This window comes from Procambarus clarkii, chromosome 46, assembly GCF_040958095.1.
Source record: "Procambarus clarkii isolate CNS0578487 chromosome 46, FALCON_Pclarkii_2.0, whole genome shotgun sequence".
Classification (NCBI taxonomy): Eukaryota; Metazoa; Arthropoda; class Malacostraca; order Decapoda; family Cambaridae; genus Procambarus; species Procambarus clarkii.
Genome location: NC_091195.1, coordinates 32701397 through 32720265, shown reverse-complemented (window position 1 = coordinate 32720265; position 18869 = coordinate 32701397).

The window sequence follows — 18869 nt, the reverse complement described above, 5'->3', positions numbered from 1 at the left end:
GGACAGCACACTGGACTTGTGATCCTGTGGTCCTGGGTTCGATTCCAGGCGCCGGCGAGAAACAATGGGCAAAAGTTTCTTTTACTCTATGTGCCTGTTACCTAGCAGTAAAATAGGTACCTGGGTGTTAGTCAGCTGTCACGGGCTGCTTCCTGGGGGTGGAGACCTGGTCGAGGACCGGGCCGCGGGGACACTAAAAAGCCCCGAAATCATCTCAAGATAACCTCAAGATATACCCGCCACGCGTTGCTGTGGCTCAGTCTGGTTGAATGGAAAAAAAGAAAAGAGAATGCGCACGTTTCTAATATGTTTAATTCCACAATGCTTGTGGGTTTTCAATATTTTTTGTTGTTCGATTGTTTGTGGAGATATAGAGATTATCTGGTTTGCCGACTCTAGAACACACAACATATAATTGTCCCTGTGAAAAGCATTCCGTTTCTTGATATAAACTGCACAATTCTAAGGATTGACCCTGAGCTTTTTTGATGGTGATTGCAAACGCCAATCGAATTGGAAATTACAATATCTTAAATTGAAATGGCCTATCTGTTGGAATCATAGAAATGCGAGGAATGAGGACATCTTCACCTTTGAAAGGTCCTGTCAAGATTGTTGCTTCTGCGACGTTGCTGATTATTTTTATTACTGCAAGGCTCGTGGTGTTGCATAGCTTTAGCTGATTGATATTTCACAACATGATAACTGGCACGCAGATTTTCAATTGCCGTACGTTTGATGGTATCCCTGGCAGATCAAGTGAATTAAAAAATTCTGTTGGATAACTAACAGCTTCATCTCCTTCTTCAACAGTGTCGACTGTATTATATCGAGGAATTACAGGTAAGTTTACCTGAAATCTCCTGCAAGCAATATTAATGCGTTCCCAAATGGTCTGATGTTTCCAAGCAAATCTTGCAATTATTGATCAGGAGCCTCGAGCGATTTTTGTGGGCCATTGTGCATTCATCCTAAACAATAAGTTTACATTTCTGCACGACTTTTCCCATGCCGAATGCTTTGGAAATGTTGCACGTGGGAGTTTCAATGAATTGCATGTTCAATCAACAACCTGTCCTCTTAAAAAAAAACGTCGCTTATGGCCGTTTGCCCGTATGGCCGAATATGGACATAATTTGAAAATGAAAAAAAATGAAAATAAATTTTGGATTTTTTTTTTCAACAACAGTAAGTTAAGGGTCCTCTGATAGGTTAGGTGGGCAGGAAATTCTCATAAAGTTTCAAAACGTTATGAAAAACGTTAATGGAAAGTTGCCTCTTCAAAGCTTGTCGAGTAAGTCGGACGACTCAAATAGAAAACGGAACAGAACGTCACTTTTGTGAGTCAATTTCATTTCAAACTACGTCCAAATTTGGCCATAGCGCGCATACGAGTAAAAAGTGGCGTTATTTTTAAGAGGACGGGTTGGTTCAATGGCAATTTCAAAGCCGAAGTAGCAGTTTTACCACCTGGTAACAGTGTCCTAGCTATTCCAGACGATGCAAGAGTTATGCCATTTTGGGATCGAAATGCTACCAGAATCATCTTAATAGGAAGGTTTTACAGTTCCTCCAGGCACGTCTAAGAAGATTTCTCCAAACCCGTTATTGACAGTATGAATTATTTGATTGTAAATACCTTTTCGCTCAAGCGTTAGTTTAGGAATATTTGATTGCACATACGACAACAGATCACCCGTGTTGTAATTTTGTTCACGACGCAATTTTACATCGAACGAAGCAGCTGCAGATCGATTCGGTGATGGCATTTACAATTGATTTAGAACCTTGCGATTTCTAACCACAAATCTTCAATCATTATCAACGCTTCGTTATACTTTTTGTGAGATTTTTCTCTACGCCTACCTCCCTTAGGAGGTGGACTACATGTTTAAAGTCTGTTCACGGCAGTTAAGTATGAGTCCAGTAGAAAAAGGAAAAGCGGGAGCAAACTGCCAGGCCTCCACCACCAAGGGTGAAAACCTGTCCACAATAGGCCGCTGGCTCCTCCTAGTTAAACAGGACGTTAAAACTAATAAAGGGTAACCGACGGGTTCTCACAATCAAATATTTATATTTGATGTGGCGCTATGAATTGGAATTCGAATTCCCAAGAACAGCCGTCATATCAAGATCACATCAACATTTAATAATATGCAGAAATATGGAGGAATAATATGATTGAAGGGTTGACATCAAAGACCGTTTTCTATAACATAACAATTTATTAATAATAATAATAATAATAATAATTTTTATTTAGGCAAAGGTACATACATAAAGAGATTTTACAAAGTTTGTTGGCTTTATAGATAGGAGCTAGTACGTACAATGCCTAAAGCCACTATTACGCAAAGCGTTTCGGGCAGGGGAATAACAAGAGACTAACTACTACATTACCGAGTTTACGTTACGTTAATGTCCATCAAGTGGCACGATGACAAACAGCTAAATAGCAACCCTTGCTGTGAGGCTGCATACTGAACTAACCTGAACACAGGTGTGCCCACTGATGACGCAACATTGCAAAACAAAGAAAAATATCACAGACTAAGTTACACCACAGCGAATGGTTACGTTATTGTACATCAAGTGGCATTTGCAACACAGCTATTCAACAGCCCCTCGTGAAGTGACAGCAGGCTCCATCTTGCTGACACTTCGGGCTGACAACATGAACTAACTGAACAAATGAAGGATATCCACTGAAGACAAAGACACAAGCAGGCAATCAATTGTGTCTCAGTTTCCCTGACAGCTACTATAATCACAAACGTAGGGGTCCTCCCGCCTCCCAGGAGAGACCCACGTAACTAGGAAGGTAGTCCAACAGTGACCCCCCCCTATCACAACCCAGTGTGAACACTCTTTGCAACTCCCAACAAGAAGTTGCCCTGTTGTAAACAGTAAGAAAGACAGGCAAGGCGGGATTCTGGGACACAGCTCCACAGATCCCTAGATGACTCTACTCTCGTCACCAGACGACAACCAAAAAAATTGCCTTAAGTGATTAATTACGTTAATTGACTGATCGCAGCAGTCAGCAACAAAGTACTACGGTAATCACAAACAATTGTCTCACACTAGACAACAACATGATGATACTCTACGTTAATCTTTAACACTTGTCTCTCTCTTGTTAACAATAACTCAAACATATATTACATCACACTTGACTCCTTGCAAGTATTCAGTGAGTAATTCTCAATTAAGGTCAAACGGACCACTAATTACATCCCCATTGAGTTATGTTAACTAAGCCTACCCTAACTTGGTAGCTTCTCCACAGTCTGTGTCAAAAAATTACTAGTGAGTGTTAATTACCCTAATTAATTCCCTAATTAATTCTGAGCGATTAATTAACTGTCACCAGGACCGATAATTAATCATCCAGAAATACGTCCTACTCCGCACTGCCTAAGCAGGTCTCATCAAACACTGTGAATTCACGGGAAAGGAGTTAATTACCCTAATTAACAAGATGTGCCAATAATCCACTGTCCTCAGACAGGATATGATTAATACAACGATTTATGCTAGCTCCATGACCTCGCTTTACCGAGTCATCGGAGCTCTCCAATGTTAATTACTCCACTAATTAACCTGAGCCACTAATTGCTATACCCCAGAAAGGTAATTAGTCTCGAGCATATTACGTTAACACAAATACTGACAGACTCTGACAGATCCTCTCCCACTACGTGAATTCATGATGAGAAGGCTAATTACATAATTAGCTAGAGTGGTCAATTAGTTGTCACACGGACAATTAATTGCTCCCGAGACGTATCTCATTCAAGCTCAACACTGTTCTCTCTTATAACAGCCCTCACTCACTCCACAATACTAAGTGTGCACCCCTTATCCAGTTAATTACCCCTTACTTAATTAACTCACTGAATCCTTAAGTCCTCAACACAACTTAAAGAAACAAAGTAACCCCAGCGTTACATAGGTCACACTACAATGGCATGCAACATCATAAATGCACTGCCCACATATGGTTGCGGCTACTGCAACTCGCTAATTACTGTGCCTACACAATAATGGCACATGGTTGTGCAACACACAAAAGTATACTAATATTACTGCCCCCCTCTTATCTTCTTGCACCCGATTGCAAAGGAATACTGTGAACACACACGCGTACCTCAGCAAGGCAATTAACCCATCAATTGCCTGCTCTCAATAAGTACTGTGAATTCCCCTGAATAATCCTAGAGGTCCCTAAACCCTCAACACAGTTCCTGGGGCAATAATATCGTATAAACTGATATCAACACTGCACAAACCTGCAACATAATGATGCCGTCAGCATACCCCACATGCTAATGACATCATTAGGCAATCAGTCAGCAATCACATCTACTGACTCACCACACAACACAGTACATAAAGCAGGCAAATGAACACATAGAAATGGCATTCACATAATCAATGAAAATTATAACACCAAGTAATTGTAACTAACTACCTCTAATGATTATAATTTTACGGTACTCTATGGCATTAATCCAGTCTGAACGATTATATAGAATCGACAGGCTGAATCACTTATATGGTAAATCTCTACACTGACTGGTTACATACTCTAGTCAGTCTACTATACATACATACATTACTGCAGTGTGGTCCCGTGTATAATATCCCTCTCCAGGTACCGCCCTATCAAACACCTGGCCCTACTGACAGCTGTCACTCAGCTGCTTCTCCAGCCTGGCGAGGCTCTGAGACAACTCTTACCGGGAATTTCCACCGGTATGCATCACACTGTAATAGTACTCATTTCTACAGCCCTTTTTCCCTTATTATTTCCTCATTTCCCAAGTCACTACCACACTAGCTGACAACACTTAGCTTGCTTGCTCCTCATGCGTTGACAAGATGTGGCCCTAGGCTGTCCCGGGAAAGTGGCCAAGGCATGGCCCACAGCGCCCCTCCCGAGCTGAGAGAGGGGGGTGGGGTTTGGCCGCGCGGGTGGCCTGGGTGGGTGGCCACGCGCGGGTCGGGCCAGGCCGCTGGGTGGCCTGGGGGTGGCCACGGGTAGCACATGACGCCATAGCACCCCACCGGCTGAGCTGGCGGGCGGGGTGGGGGTGGGGTTTGGCCGCGCGGGTGGCCTGGGTAGGTGGCAACATGGTGCCTCAGGCTGGCAGGCTGCCGCCCACAGGAGTACCCACGCGGCTGGGGGTGACAATGGCCGGCGGCGTCCCCACACTGACGCAGCCTGGCGGAATGCAAAGTCCAACATGGGCCTGTAATATCACACTCACTTACACTGCCCAACACCAATTGTCCATTGCCACTAGACAGGATACTCGACCCACCTGTTACACCATGAGGCTCCAGCTGCCCCATGGGTGAACCCAGTCAACTGTCTCTTTACTGTTCCTTACGTAAATCCTTGGCCCCAATTCACCTAATTGGGCCTTGACACAACCCCTGATGGCAGGAGTGCCATATTCAAGGAGTAATTTGGACGAGAGAAGCGATTAACGTGGGGTGGAGGTGGCCGGCGTGCCACCTCCACCAAACACTTCTTCCTCCCCTGGCCGCCCAATTCAAACTGCCGGTTTCCCGGGCTAGGGAAACTCAAAATGCCCATACCTTCTCCCTACCTTGTCTTGACCAATCAGCTTGGAGCCGGCACGGCTCCCTCATGCCGCTCCCAATCACAACACTTCGCGCCAAAGCTAGGCTTGGAGCACACATGCCTGAACCAATCAGGCTCACTCACCCTCGAGCGTCCTTTGACGTCACAAGGAGGGTGAGGCCTAACGACAGTGGCGTGATGTCTCCCATGTGGGGGGGGGGAAGGCAACGTTCACTCCACTCTCCCCCCCACCTCTAACGGTTTTTAGTCAAGTACCACACCGTCCTATTTCACAGAAACAGGAAAATCTCTGTAATTCTCTCTACAGAGCAATCACAGACTTCTAACTACTCACAAATGATAGTTCGTAACATAAGCTTTCATTCAACACCCAACAAGCATATGTTATTTTGAAAGCTTCAGTTTCTAGAGTGACTAGCCTAATCTAGAAACTAGGAAAACTAGCTGAGGGATCTAGATCCCTCACACTTTTCTGCTGTGAAATCCATGTTCATATTTGAATTTTCCTTCGTATTCGATGGACAATATCTTCAGCCATGTGCGATTTATATTTCTCCCATAACTCTTTTGGAGATGAAGGAGAGACGGTGGTCAATATGATTGCAAACAACGCACGAATTTGATTTGGATGTGACGTGTTGGACGAGTCATTAATGCATACATCCTAATGTCGGTGGTTCTTCAATAAATTCACAGCTTGACATGCACTATGGAAAGTGGCACTTCTAACGCCATTGACAAATCTCAATGGCTACAAAGACGTTGGACCGGGCAAATGTATCAACAGCATGCGAAGAAAGAAGCATTCATCTTGATTTCGATGCATAGTGAACAGTCTGCCTATTGTAGTTTTTTTGAATATGCCAGGGTATTCGTGGACTCGCTCTCCTCTTTTGCATCGTTCAAATTATTTTCTACTGGCATTCCATGTGTAATACGTAGGCACTTCCGAATTTAGCAGTGTTACCACAACCGCGTCATTTTGACAACGTGAAGAAAACAGTTAACGTTGTAGCCGGTGCATTCATAGCTGTTTGTTGCACATTTGCAGCTGTGAAATAAACGTGTTGTCCATTTTCTTGTTTTGAAAACAAAAACAAAAAAATACTAACGAAATATTTCAATTCAAACGCAGATCAATCGACACAGCTCAATTTCACCACCAATTGCACTGAAAAATAAGAACAGTTAAAAAAACAAAATAAAAGCAATGGAAAAAGAAACAAATAAGCTATACCCACAAAATGAATGGTATGGTTAACATCACAGCTCAATTCAAATGCAACGTCACACAAAATAATTAAATAAAAAAGAAAATAAATCAAAATTTTTGAAAATTCAATTTATCAATGCAATCGGAAACATTGAAAAAGAATCGTAACATATTTTGTATATCGTGTGTTGCTCTTACGTGCAACGGATGGTGCTGTTTTTCAAAAAATGCATGTTTTTACTTGTCACAGGTTTGGCATCTAAATAGTAGGTATATAAAAACACGAACATATTCGATTGGAACGTTGTATCAAAACTTCAAAGCAAACTGTGAAGAACTTTCGGAGATTTCAGCGTGTATTGCTCTTACGGCATAAAGATGGTGCTGTTTTTTTCAAAAAAGTATTTTTTTCCTGTCACAGGTGAGGCATGTATATAGTAGATATATAGAAACACTCGCATATTCGAATGGAATGTTGTGTCAAATTTCCAAACTAATCGGTAAAGAAGTTTCAAAGATTTCCCTAACACGAAATACACTCGAATATCACAGCTTTTCCAAGAAAGCATGTTTTTTCCTGTCACAGATGTGACATCTATATAGTATTTATATAAAAATTGGCTCGGATGCGAATGGAACGTTGTGTGAAAATTTCAAGGCAATTGGTGAAGAACTTTCGTAGATTTGTGATTAGGACAAACAAACATTTCTATTTTTATTTATATAGATGCCAGGTTGTTCATCGACTCGCTCTCTTCGTTTCCGTCATTCAAATTATATTTTACTGGCATTCCATGTGTAATACGTAGGCACTTCCGAATTCAGCAGTGTTACCGCAAACGCGTCATATTGACAACATGAAGAAAGTAGTTTACGATGTTGTCGGAAAATCCGACACCATATAATAATATTACATGCAATTGCAGATACTATTGCTGCCATTGTATACACAAGTTAACCCATAGAAAACGTAGCTTGTAGTGGAATTTTCCGTCTATAGAAAACGGGATATCATTGCCACATACTATTATAAATTCACCAGCTATTTTTGGAATTATTCTTAAATACATTAGTCTTAGGACTTTTTACCATCATAAAACATCTCGTTTTAATTAACTTAATTATCCATATCAAAATAAAGTAAATGTGACCCTTCTATCAGTTACTAACATCTCTACAAAGTGAGGGAGGCATCAGTGAGGAAGGAGTAGTCAGCCATTGTTGTTAAGACCAGAGAGTCGTAGGGCAAATTAGGCTCCTATAAATTCTCTTGGACGAAGTGTTATAGAAATCAAAGGTCTTCCATCATCAACACGCTGTCATCAATCACAAGGGAAGTTTTTTTCCGAAACCCGTTTATCTAATCACTTTTGGCCATTAATGTTAGGTAGATATTGGGCAAACTGGTGAGAACACAAATGATCGACTCAAAAAAGGTAATTAAGCCTTGATCTTTATGATTCATAATACAGTGTTTTCTCTGATATAGCTGTCATATATTAGGATTCTGGCTTTACAGCTAGCGCCCTTTGACAGGTACAAGAAGAGGAAGCAAGCTTGGTATATCAGTTACTGGGTGAGGGAAGCTGCCTCTCACGAGGTAATTTGGTGTCTACATCCTAGTTATACCTAATGGACTAAGCCTGCTGTATAATAAGATAAGGAACCTCCTCAATGTATACTAATATATGTAGTTTAATACTGTAGTTTGATTGGCTGCATATATATAAATTTAATATAACCCCCCCTAATGTGTTAGGATCGATTTGTGAGATTATTGCAGAAATACAGTCCACTGAACATCATACAAATTGCTATCGAAGTATATAAATTAACGTAAATATAAATTCTATATAAATTCATATAAATTTAATAAATATAAATCTCACAGGTCGGTTCCCACAGATGTAGCCGGTGGATTCATAGCTGTTTGTTGCACATTTGCAGCTGTGAAATAAATGTGTTGTCCATTTTCTTGTTTTCCAAACAAAAACAAAAAATACTAACGAAATATTTAGGTTCAAATGCAGATCAATCGACACAGCTCAATTTCACCACCAATTGCACTGAAAAATAAGAACAGTTAGGAAACGAAATAAAAAACAATGAAAAAAGAAACAAATACGCTATACACACGAAATGAACGGTATGGTAAACATCACAGCTCAATTCCAATGCAACGTCACACAAAATAATTAAATCAAAATGAAAATAAATCAAAATCTAAGAAAATTCAATTTATCAATGCAATCGGAAACATTGAAAAGGAATTGTAACATATTTTGTATTTCGTGTGTTGCTCCTAAGTGCAACAGAGGGCGCTGTTTTTCAAAAAACGCATGTTTTTAGCTGTCACAGGTGTAGCATCTAAATAGTAGGTAAATAAAAACACGCACATATATGAATGTGCGTCAAAATTTCAAAGCAAACGGTGAAGAACTTTCGGAGATTACAGCGTGTGTTGAACTTACGCCCTACAGATGGCGCTGTTTTTCAAAAAAGCATGTTTTTTCCTGTCACACGTGAGGCATGTAAAAAAACTCGCCTATTTGAATACAATGTTGTGTCAAAATTTCAAACCAATCGGTAAAGAGGTTTCGAAGATTTCCCTCACATGATGAACACTTGAATAACACAGCTTTTTAAAGAAAACATGTTTTTTCCAGTCACAGACACGACATCTATATAGTTTGTATATATAAACCTGCTCGGATGCAAATGGAACATTGTGTGAAAATTTCAAGGCAATCGGTGAAGAACTTTCGGAGATTAGTGATTTTCAACAAACGAACATTTCCTTTTTTGTTTATATAGATATACGTGTTTCCTCTGACCTCTCACATCAGGTTCGGAAAGCAAAATAACTCTCACAAGGGTAGACTCGTTCCACCCAGGCTACATTTGGTCATAGCAGTACTAAGTACAATCAGTGTGAATTAAGAGGCTATTCCATTTGATAGCAAAGAAATGGATATATCGTAATAATGCATATGTATTACTGGCATAATTCATCAGGCATATAAATGTATACATAGTACATGGCAATACATAAAGTATGCTATGTACAGTAATGCATAAATTCAATAACAGATACATATAATCATATTTCAAGAAACATTATATTAGGCTATTCTGCTTTATTTTATACAACGGTATGATCACTTCATACACCAATTATACCTGGTGTATGTGGGGTCATAACACAAAGGTCCACCTCCACTCCCTAAAGAGAAAGTTGTTCATTTGCTTCTATTTGAGACACATGGAGTTCATTTCACAGGGGCTATCACTCTTACAGGTACACAAGATTGACGTCTGATAGATGCGTATGTCTGTTTATTTACCTGTGTAACTACTTGGACAGTTTATTTAATAGTAACACCTAATATGACTGCTCAATCACTTAGAATTTCTTTAGTTGCTGGAGAGACATGTTTATGGGAAAGCTGTTCACATCCTATAGTCTTCAATGAACTGAAACAAAGACAGTGAAAATGGAAATTCATCCCACCTAGAACTCCGGAGCATAAAGGTTTTATGAAAGAATGTTAGGTACAGTGAAGAGAGGACTGAGAAAAATTCTAGTTTTACAAAAGATATGCCTTATGGAGCTCCAATCAGTAGTCACAGAAATCGAGTCAAGAATAAATAATCAGCCGTTCACTCACATGTCAGATGACTCTTATCAATATGTAGAGTCGAGGAAAAGTATTCCTTTCCTCCCTAGGTTCTTGGAAAGTGCGGAATGGCAAAGCCACGTTTTTTGTTGTAGTAATGGATTAGATTATGAATGAATAGGCGCTTTGTAACGACGAGTCTCATTGATTAAACCATCACTCACTGGTTTATATACTTCACATTGCTATCGAAAGAAGAAGTTGCATGGTGACCACCGGCCAGGTCGGACGTTCCTGAGTTCTCTCCGCTCCTGGCTCGTGTTTCCGTTGGGTGATTGCTGGTTTTGCCCTGCTGGCGGTGGTTTGCCACTGACAGGGTGACATTTGACTTAGCCATGGGGACTTCTCGCCCTCCAGTAAAGAGGACATTGTCGGCTGGTCTGGCATTTACGGTGCCGATGGACCATCCGTTGGTTGGTGTCGCCCTGGTGGACGTGCTTCATGTGCAGCTGTCGGACCTGGTGGGCATCCAGCTGCTTCAGGGCAACTGTGCTGTGGTCAAGTTCTGCCTCCAGGCTGCCTTTCAGGCGTTTCTCGAGCGGCGTGTTTACCCTCTCCCTGATACTGCTGGTTCTGTTAAGGTAGTGAATCTTAGTGTCACCTTGACGTCTGTGGCGGTGCATGGTGCCCCCTTCGAATTTCAGGACGACTTCTTGACCTCCTGTTTTGAACGATTTGGGACAGTGTTAAGTGTTCGTTGGAACAAGGTCGTTGCCGGGCACTGTGTTGGTATGCTTGACGGCTCCCGCACCTTGACGATGTCGCTGAAGTGTAGTGTACCGTCGTCGATGTCCATGTTGGGTTACACACTCCGCTACCAGTCTCGGGGTCAACCGCGCACCTGTTATCGGTGTGGTCACGAGGGTCATCTGGCTGCAGCGTGCGACGTGGGAGCAACTGGTAGGGTGCATGTTTTTCGTGCGGAGGATTTTCTGCCTCTGTTGCGTTCGGACGGTTCTGAGGACGGAGTGGGTGCTGTGCCTGAGGCGCCTGATTGCCTGTCTGCTGCTCCCCCTGTTGAGGCGAGTGCTATGGCCTGTGCGACACGCCTGCTGACTGCTGTGGCCCCTGGGGTTGTTGAGCCGGTGTGTGTGGGTGTTGGGCCGTCGCCTGAGTTGCGTGTAGTGCAGGATGTCCCGGTGGAGGTTCATGTCCCGCCCCTGCCTGTGGATGTGATACCGGCTCCCGGAGACGCCGTGCCTGTGTGTGTTGGCGACTGTAGTTCTGCTCTTTCCGTCCCTTTGCAGAAGCGTGCGCGTCGGTGCTCTGAGGCTGTTTCCCTGGATGATGTCGACAGTGAGTAATGTGGCCTCTGTGGACTCTTCGGACGGTGCTGGTGTGACCTGTGTGGATGTAAAGATGGTGCCTGTGCCTGCAGTGGGGCCTGCTGGGAGTGGTCTCGAAACGTTCTCGGCAGGCTCGGAGTGTGTCTCCCCTTCGTGGTGTGCCTTGGAAGGAGGTGGGGGAGTATGATACTCTGGCGTCCCCCGCCGTGGATGATGGTGCTGTGAGGGGCTCCGAAGTTGCTACCTGTGTCCTCCCTCCTGCGTCACCTGCTGTTGGATCTCCACAGTGGGGGGTTGCCCCTGATGATCAGGACCTCGTCGTGGTGTTGAGGAAAGATGTGCGCCGGGGGGCCTCAGCTCCTGTGCCCTGTGGTGGAGCCGATGCCGCGCCTGCATCCCCTGCGGTTCCCCCTCCTTCCTTGCCCCGGACTAGGGGGAAGCCTCGTCCCGACTGCTGGGGTCGTGTCCTGTGGGGTTCCGGTGTTGGGACCTTATTGGGATGCCCGGGTGCTTCCGATCCCGTGGTGCTCGTCCACTCTCTGGGTGTCGCGGGTGAAGGAGTTTGTTTATAGGGTGCCGGATAAGATGTCTCAGCCGAGGGCACCGCCAGGTGGCCAGTTGCCCGATGACTTGTGGGTGATTTGGGAAGCGTACTGCTTGCGCTTTCCAATATACAAGTTCCCGGAGAAATATTAGTTAACGTCCTGCACGCACCTCTACGCCGTGCGTGGTTCAGCTGCCACCATGCACTCGGCACCCCACCCTACGGTGCAGGGAATCTCCCTCTAACGTCCACCTCTGTTTCCGTCGCCACTCCTCTCTCTACGGCCCACTACATCCAACACGTTTGACTTTCTTCTCCTCCTTAATGTCTACGCGTTTCCCTACATTTGTCCTGGTGCAGTTATCGGGAGGGTAAATTCTTCATGCAAACTGCACCTATTCTCAAGAAGAAGCTATCGAAAGAAACAAAGTGTAGAGCAGTGAATCAAAATTAATGTACATAGATTAGTAAAAATGGAATATGGCTATACTTTTGTGCTTAAGAGTTTATGGACCTTTTATGTAAACTGTATAGCATGAGAATTTTACATAATGGCATTTAGCAGTTGAGGCAGAGACGACGTGACGTCACACAAAACGCTCCCTTGGTTGTCGTTGACTGCCAATCAACAACAACACTGATAGTTTAGTGTATTTATTATGCACTCCATACCCATCCTGTGGGCGCAAGTGGAAAGGGTTGCAGAGACACTTAATGTACTCAGGTACTTAACCCCAAAATTCATTAAGCTAAGCAAGTTGCAGTCTTGAGCTAGTTATATAATTAAATGCACATCGTAACAAAAACAATGGACTCGAGATCAACCACAAGTAGTCTTTGGCGTTCACCTGTGTGATGGAGGGGTATATTCCCCCGGTGCGGCGTTCAATGACGTTTGGAATTTAATTTTCGGGGAATGTGGACTACAAGCTTGTGGATGTGGCTTAGTTTGACGTATTGAAGGTTGCTGTGGCAGATATCGATGTTGTGCAGTTTGTTTCAAATGTGGTCATTAAGCTGTGTTTGCTGATTGTCTACAGGAATTTCATCAAGCACTCCGTCCAGCTGCCTGCCGCTGCGGGTTCTGTGGTTGTTTCGGACCACAGTGGCACAACCATGTATATCAGCATTCACCGAGCCCCCATCGAGTTTCCTGAAGTGCTGTTGCGACGCAGTTTTGGGCAGTTTGGTAGAGTGTTGTCCGTCTGGATGAACGTTATTTCGTCTGGCAGGCTGAAGGGTGTCCAGATCGGATCCAGACGCTGACCATGAGGTTGAAAGCTGACATTCCATCCTCTGCCAAGCTGATGGGGTTTTACATCTGGGTTTTCTATGCTCGGCAGCCGCTTATGTGCTTCCGTTGCGGCTTGTTGGGGCATCGAGCTACGATATGCAGCGCAGGGAGCATGGATCAAGGTGAATCTATTTCGGAAGAAGGACTTGCCCCCTCTGGAGGTGCGAGACCTTTCTGTGTGTGTTGGCAAGGGTGTGCCCGGGGATAGTGAGCCTGTCCGTAGTGCTGCTGCTGGGTTTTCCGATGTTGCGTCTTGTGTGGAGGATGTTGTGTTATTGGGGTCTACGGCTTCTGCAGTCTCTGGGAGTGTTGCAGGAGTGGAAAGGGTGGGGCGTTTGGAACCTCAAACCTCCCCCCCCCTCCGACCATTGAGGCGGTTTCTCCTGTGGTCTTGGGGACTGGTGGTTCGCTGTGTGGTGCTGTGTCAGGCACCTACCATCCTGGTGGAACGTCGGGTGGCGCGACCGTTTGTGGTACATGGACCGGTGCCTCCGGTCTTTGCTATCGCCGCGGTCTTGCATGGCCGTGGTTTGCGTGCTAGGGAGTGGCTGCCCTGCACCTGAGTTGCATCAGCTGTCGAAGTTGTGGACAACTTGGATGACATGCGGCTAGACTCTAAATGCTTGCGACGTTCTTCTGATGCTTCGCCCCTTAGGGGTCCGGACTGGGAGGACGTGAAGGAGTATGCTGGTCCAGTATCTCGTGCTGGCTAGGATGGTGGGATGCCTGGGGCACTTGATGTGCCTGATGTTACTGTGGTGGTGGCAGACGTGCATGCTGCAGTAGTGATTGTTGGTGTGTGGGCCTCCATGGTGGCTACTGTGTCCACCCTCCTCTCTCCCGTGCTCCAGTGCATGAGTTCCTCGGAGTGGAAGGTTGTTAAGCCTGAGGTGCCTTCCAGGTATTTGGTTTTGGTGCTCAAAAAGGGTTCGTGGCGAGAGGACGCCGTGGAGTTCCCCGTTTCGGGGATACCTGTGGTGCCATCCCCCATGCCTCTGTTTCCCGTTTGGGTGGAGTCCGTGAGGCATTTCTACGATAAGGAGATTCTGGAGTTTATGAAATGCCCTCAGCCTTCCAGAGGGCGGACGCGTTACCAAGTGCGACAGACGGGTGGTCGGCCTGTCTGTCATGTGTGGTGGTTAGGTTCGTGTGTGTGTTTTTGTGGATTTGTGGTGTGTTGGTTTGCCTGTTTCCTGTGTGTTGTGCTGTTTTGCTTGTGTGTGTGTTTGTTATATGAAATTTTGCATTGTTGCCTGGACTTATTACACTTCTTGTGCTCGTATTGTTTATTCTGTTTTGGGGTGAATTACCTTGTACTGTGTTTGCTTGCTTATACTAATGTTCTGGAGGTGCCCACAGTACACTGGGCACTTTATGTTGTGCCCGGTGTACTGTGTACGGTGTACGGTGTTTTTGCTTTGGTGCCTTCACTTATGTATCGCTGGTGTCGGCTGTAATGTTTCTGTGTATTTTTAATGTTTTTATTCAATTCTTTTGTTTGAACTTTAAAACTGAAACTTTTGTTTCAGTTTTCTTTGGTTATTTTGATTGGTGTTAAAATTATGTCCACTTCTCCTGTTTTCCATGTTGGACTATATATGTTGTTTGTACCAGTGTTCCTGTACTGTGGTTTGCTTTGTTCATGTGTTATGTGTTCATGGTTGTATTTCTTGTGTTCGGTGCTGTATTGCTTTTATCATGTACATGTTTGTTTTTCTATATTCTTTTCCTTGGTTGTTTGTAGTGCCATTGTTGTGTTCTACCTGGTGATTTGGCGCTCTTTAATTGTATTTATTTTTGTTTATAAAAAAAGTGGTCTCTAAATTAAGCAACTGATATATGTGGAGAGCTTGTGTCACAGTTTATAGGATTACCTTGCACACCGCCCCTTAATTATTGGGAATGGGTAGAAAGGTTACAATCACTATAGTTACTAACTGCAGTTAGCAAATTTGGCTAAACTTTGGAGATACTTGGCTAAACTTTCTGGTTTCATTTTGAATTAAATATTTGCACATTTCTTGAACATTTGTTATATAATTGTCTCTGAATTCACATTTGCTTTTCACACTCCAACACAAGTGACGGAAGGTGTGTGAATTATTTAGTTGACACAGTTTACATTTGGTCAGGTCTACATCAGCAGGTAATGAAAATTCCCCGAGATACTTATAGCAAAGTCTATGCCGAGCAGCAGTATCATCTAGGAGTCTGTGGAATTTATTAGATGATTCATAGACGTGTGGCTTTTCTTGCATGATTGTTTGATGATAGAAGGAATTACTGGTGTCGATTTCACTTTGCCTCAGATCTACAAGGTTCCGTTGAAGTTCTTGGAGAATTATTGCCCTCAGACTGCTTATAGAAAATCCAAGGTTATACTTAATTCATGCTCTAAAGGTAGATCACTTCTAGAGCACCATAGAGAGGCAAGATTGGCTATTGCCAGAAGATATATCAAAGAAGATTTGGATTAATGCACCCATGTAATCTTCAATCCCATGGGTGTAGGGGGGGAGGGTCTATGAGGCTCTCCTCTCCCACAGGAGTCATCGGGTGGAGGACCTGTGTAAAGATTGGGGGGATGTAGCGCAGGCGGCCTTTGGCGCCGTGACAGCGGGAACTTCTTTTCCATATGTTGCACGAGTCGTTGCCGACTAACGCCCGTTTGTGTTTGCTTGGTATGGTTGATTCTGACGAGTGTGTGCATTGCAGGTAGCGTGAGTCCCAGGTGCATGTTTTGTTTATTTTTGTGAGCATGTTTGTGGGTTGGTGGATTGGTAGCAAGATACGATCGAGATTTTTTGTCGTCCGGATTTCTACGGTGATGCGCTGCGTTTTTTTTTTCGTTTCCTAGGGGATCTCGGCGGGTTCGGAACACCATTAGTGTGTTGATTGCGGATTATGTGTTTTGCTTGTGTGTTGGGTGGTTGGAGGGGTACGGGGTTGGTCGGATTTTAGGTTTTCTGATGGGGCGGTTATAGTATAAAATATGTTGGCTGCGGCATGCCATTCCGGCAGATTTTGGTTCTTAGTTCATGCATGCTTATGTTAGGGATGCTGCCTCGACGTAGGTGGTAGGGTTTAGCGGGTTGCATGGGGGGTCGGCGGGTATTCGCTGCTTGTTGGGTGGGTGGTGTTCTCCCTGTGTGCTTCCTCAGTGGTGTTGCATGCGTGTTGCGTAAGAGATTCCTGTGGTGTCCTGCATGTGCGTGCCTGGAGTGGCTGGCGTGTGTTCTAGGTTTTGTAGTTTTTATGGTGTGCTTGTCTCAGGTCCCAGCTGTGTGGCCTGTTTTCTTTTGCCTGTGCGCGTGTTTGCGCACTGGCAATGTCTGGTGTTTTCAATGTGGCTCGTCTATGTTTCGGTTGTCTGTCTTTATGTTCTGTACTTTTCTGTGCGTGTGTGTGTGTGTGTGTGTTTGCGGTGTGTTTGGGCTTGCTCTTGTCTGTTTGCGTGGGTGCTGTTGGTGGTTAGTTGATCGTTGTGTACGTCTTGCTGTTTCGGTAGTATTTCGGTGTGATTCGGCAACTAAGTGATCCTTATGTGTGTTCGTGTGACCCTTTTGGGGGCTGAATCACGCTGAGCCCGGTTCGTGCGCGCTCCGGTGGTTTCTGCCCTGTATGTGTTATTATTTCCTGTATATATTCCTATTTCTGTCCATGCTCTCTGTATTGTGTGTGTTACCTGTCGCCCTTTAGGCTTCTGCTGTTTTTAATCCTTGTTCTGGCCAGGGGGTTCTTCCTGGCTTTACCTTTTGTTTTATAGGTGTGTTTGTGTTATCCAGGTTTGATGTTGATGTGTTGATGAAATTAATACCCTATTAATACCACCTCACCCCATCCACCTCACTCAAATGTAGATATAAACAAATCGGAGATGTGTAAGTTCTATTCAGTTGTGTATGTGTAAACTAAAGTCTTTGAAAATGTAATAAGTTTTACGAAACGCGCTCAAGTGTCGCGTCAGACTAGAAATAAAAAGGAATTTTGGAGATTTGATTTTTGAATTACCACCAACAGTGAAAAGAAATGTACGAAAGATTGAGAAAATTCGTGTTAGAATTATTAATCTTACTTTTTCGGTCATATTTAATAATATATATATATATATATATATATATATATATATATATATATATATATATATATATGTATATATATATATATATATATACATATACATATATATATATATATATATATATATATATATATATATATATATATATATATATATATAATATAAGCTATTTATATATTTTTTTATTATTATTTATTATTATTTATTATTATTTATTTTATTATTAGCTATTTATTTATATTATATTTTATATATATTTATATTTTTATATTGCTATTTATATATTTATATATATATATAAGCTAATATTTAAAACCGGGGAGGGAGGACGTGTGGAGGAGGCTCTGTTGTTTACTGAGCCATTACCTAGGGACATTCTGACGTCACCGTGCCTAGCCTTCACAGAGTGCTGTGTGAATGTCCTGGGAAGGTGCAGGAGTGGCGGAAGGTGCCCAGAGTGGACCATCTCAACAAAAACGGATAAAAACAGGTGGGTGTGCAGTGTATGGAATACAATGGCAGTGAGGGCCACACTGGCGCCCTCTAGGCCTCCCACGGCTAAGGTGTGGGGGAGGAGGGGGTGTTGTTGTTCGGTCGGGCGAGGGGGGGGGTCACTCATGTGCCACCCAGTGTTTATAGAAATACGTTTGGGAAAGAAAAATGAAAATAAAAATCAGCAATCATGGTCAGAGCTAATAGAGCTCACAGTGTGTCGGATTGCAAGTGTATGATTCATTCACCATTGTGCAGTGATATACAAGAAAATTATACCAGTGTTTAAGTGTCACCCAAACCCCCCCCCCCCCCCCCCTCAAGCTGAGCGAGGCCCGGTCAACCCCCACCTCCTCCCCGCCCGCCGGCCTGACCGCACCACAGTACCTCCTGCCATCCCACCACCCAGCCCACCCTGCGCCTGGGTGTCTCCCACCCACCTATTCACCGCCCTCACTGTGCTTGTTGCAGGGATGTGCTACCCTCCATGCACCCAGATATGGCACAGGTCACAGCAGGCATTCAGGTTCCTCCCAAAAGGGAGGGAGACACAAGTACTCATACGAGTGGTGAGTGTGGGGGACAGCTAGCCACCCCTCCTGCCACCACCCGTGTCCACCCTTGCCGCCACCACCCCTGTCATCCCTCCCACGCCGGCCGCCTGGGGG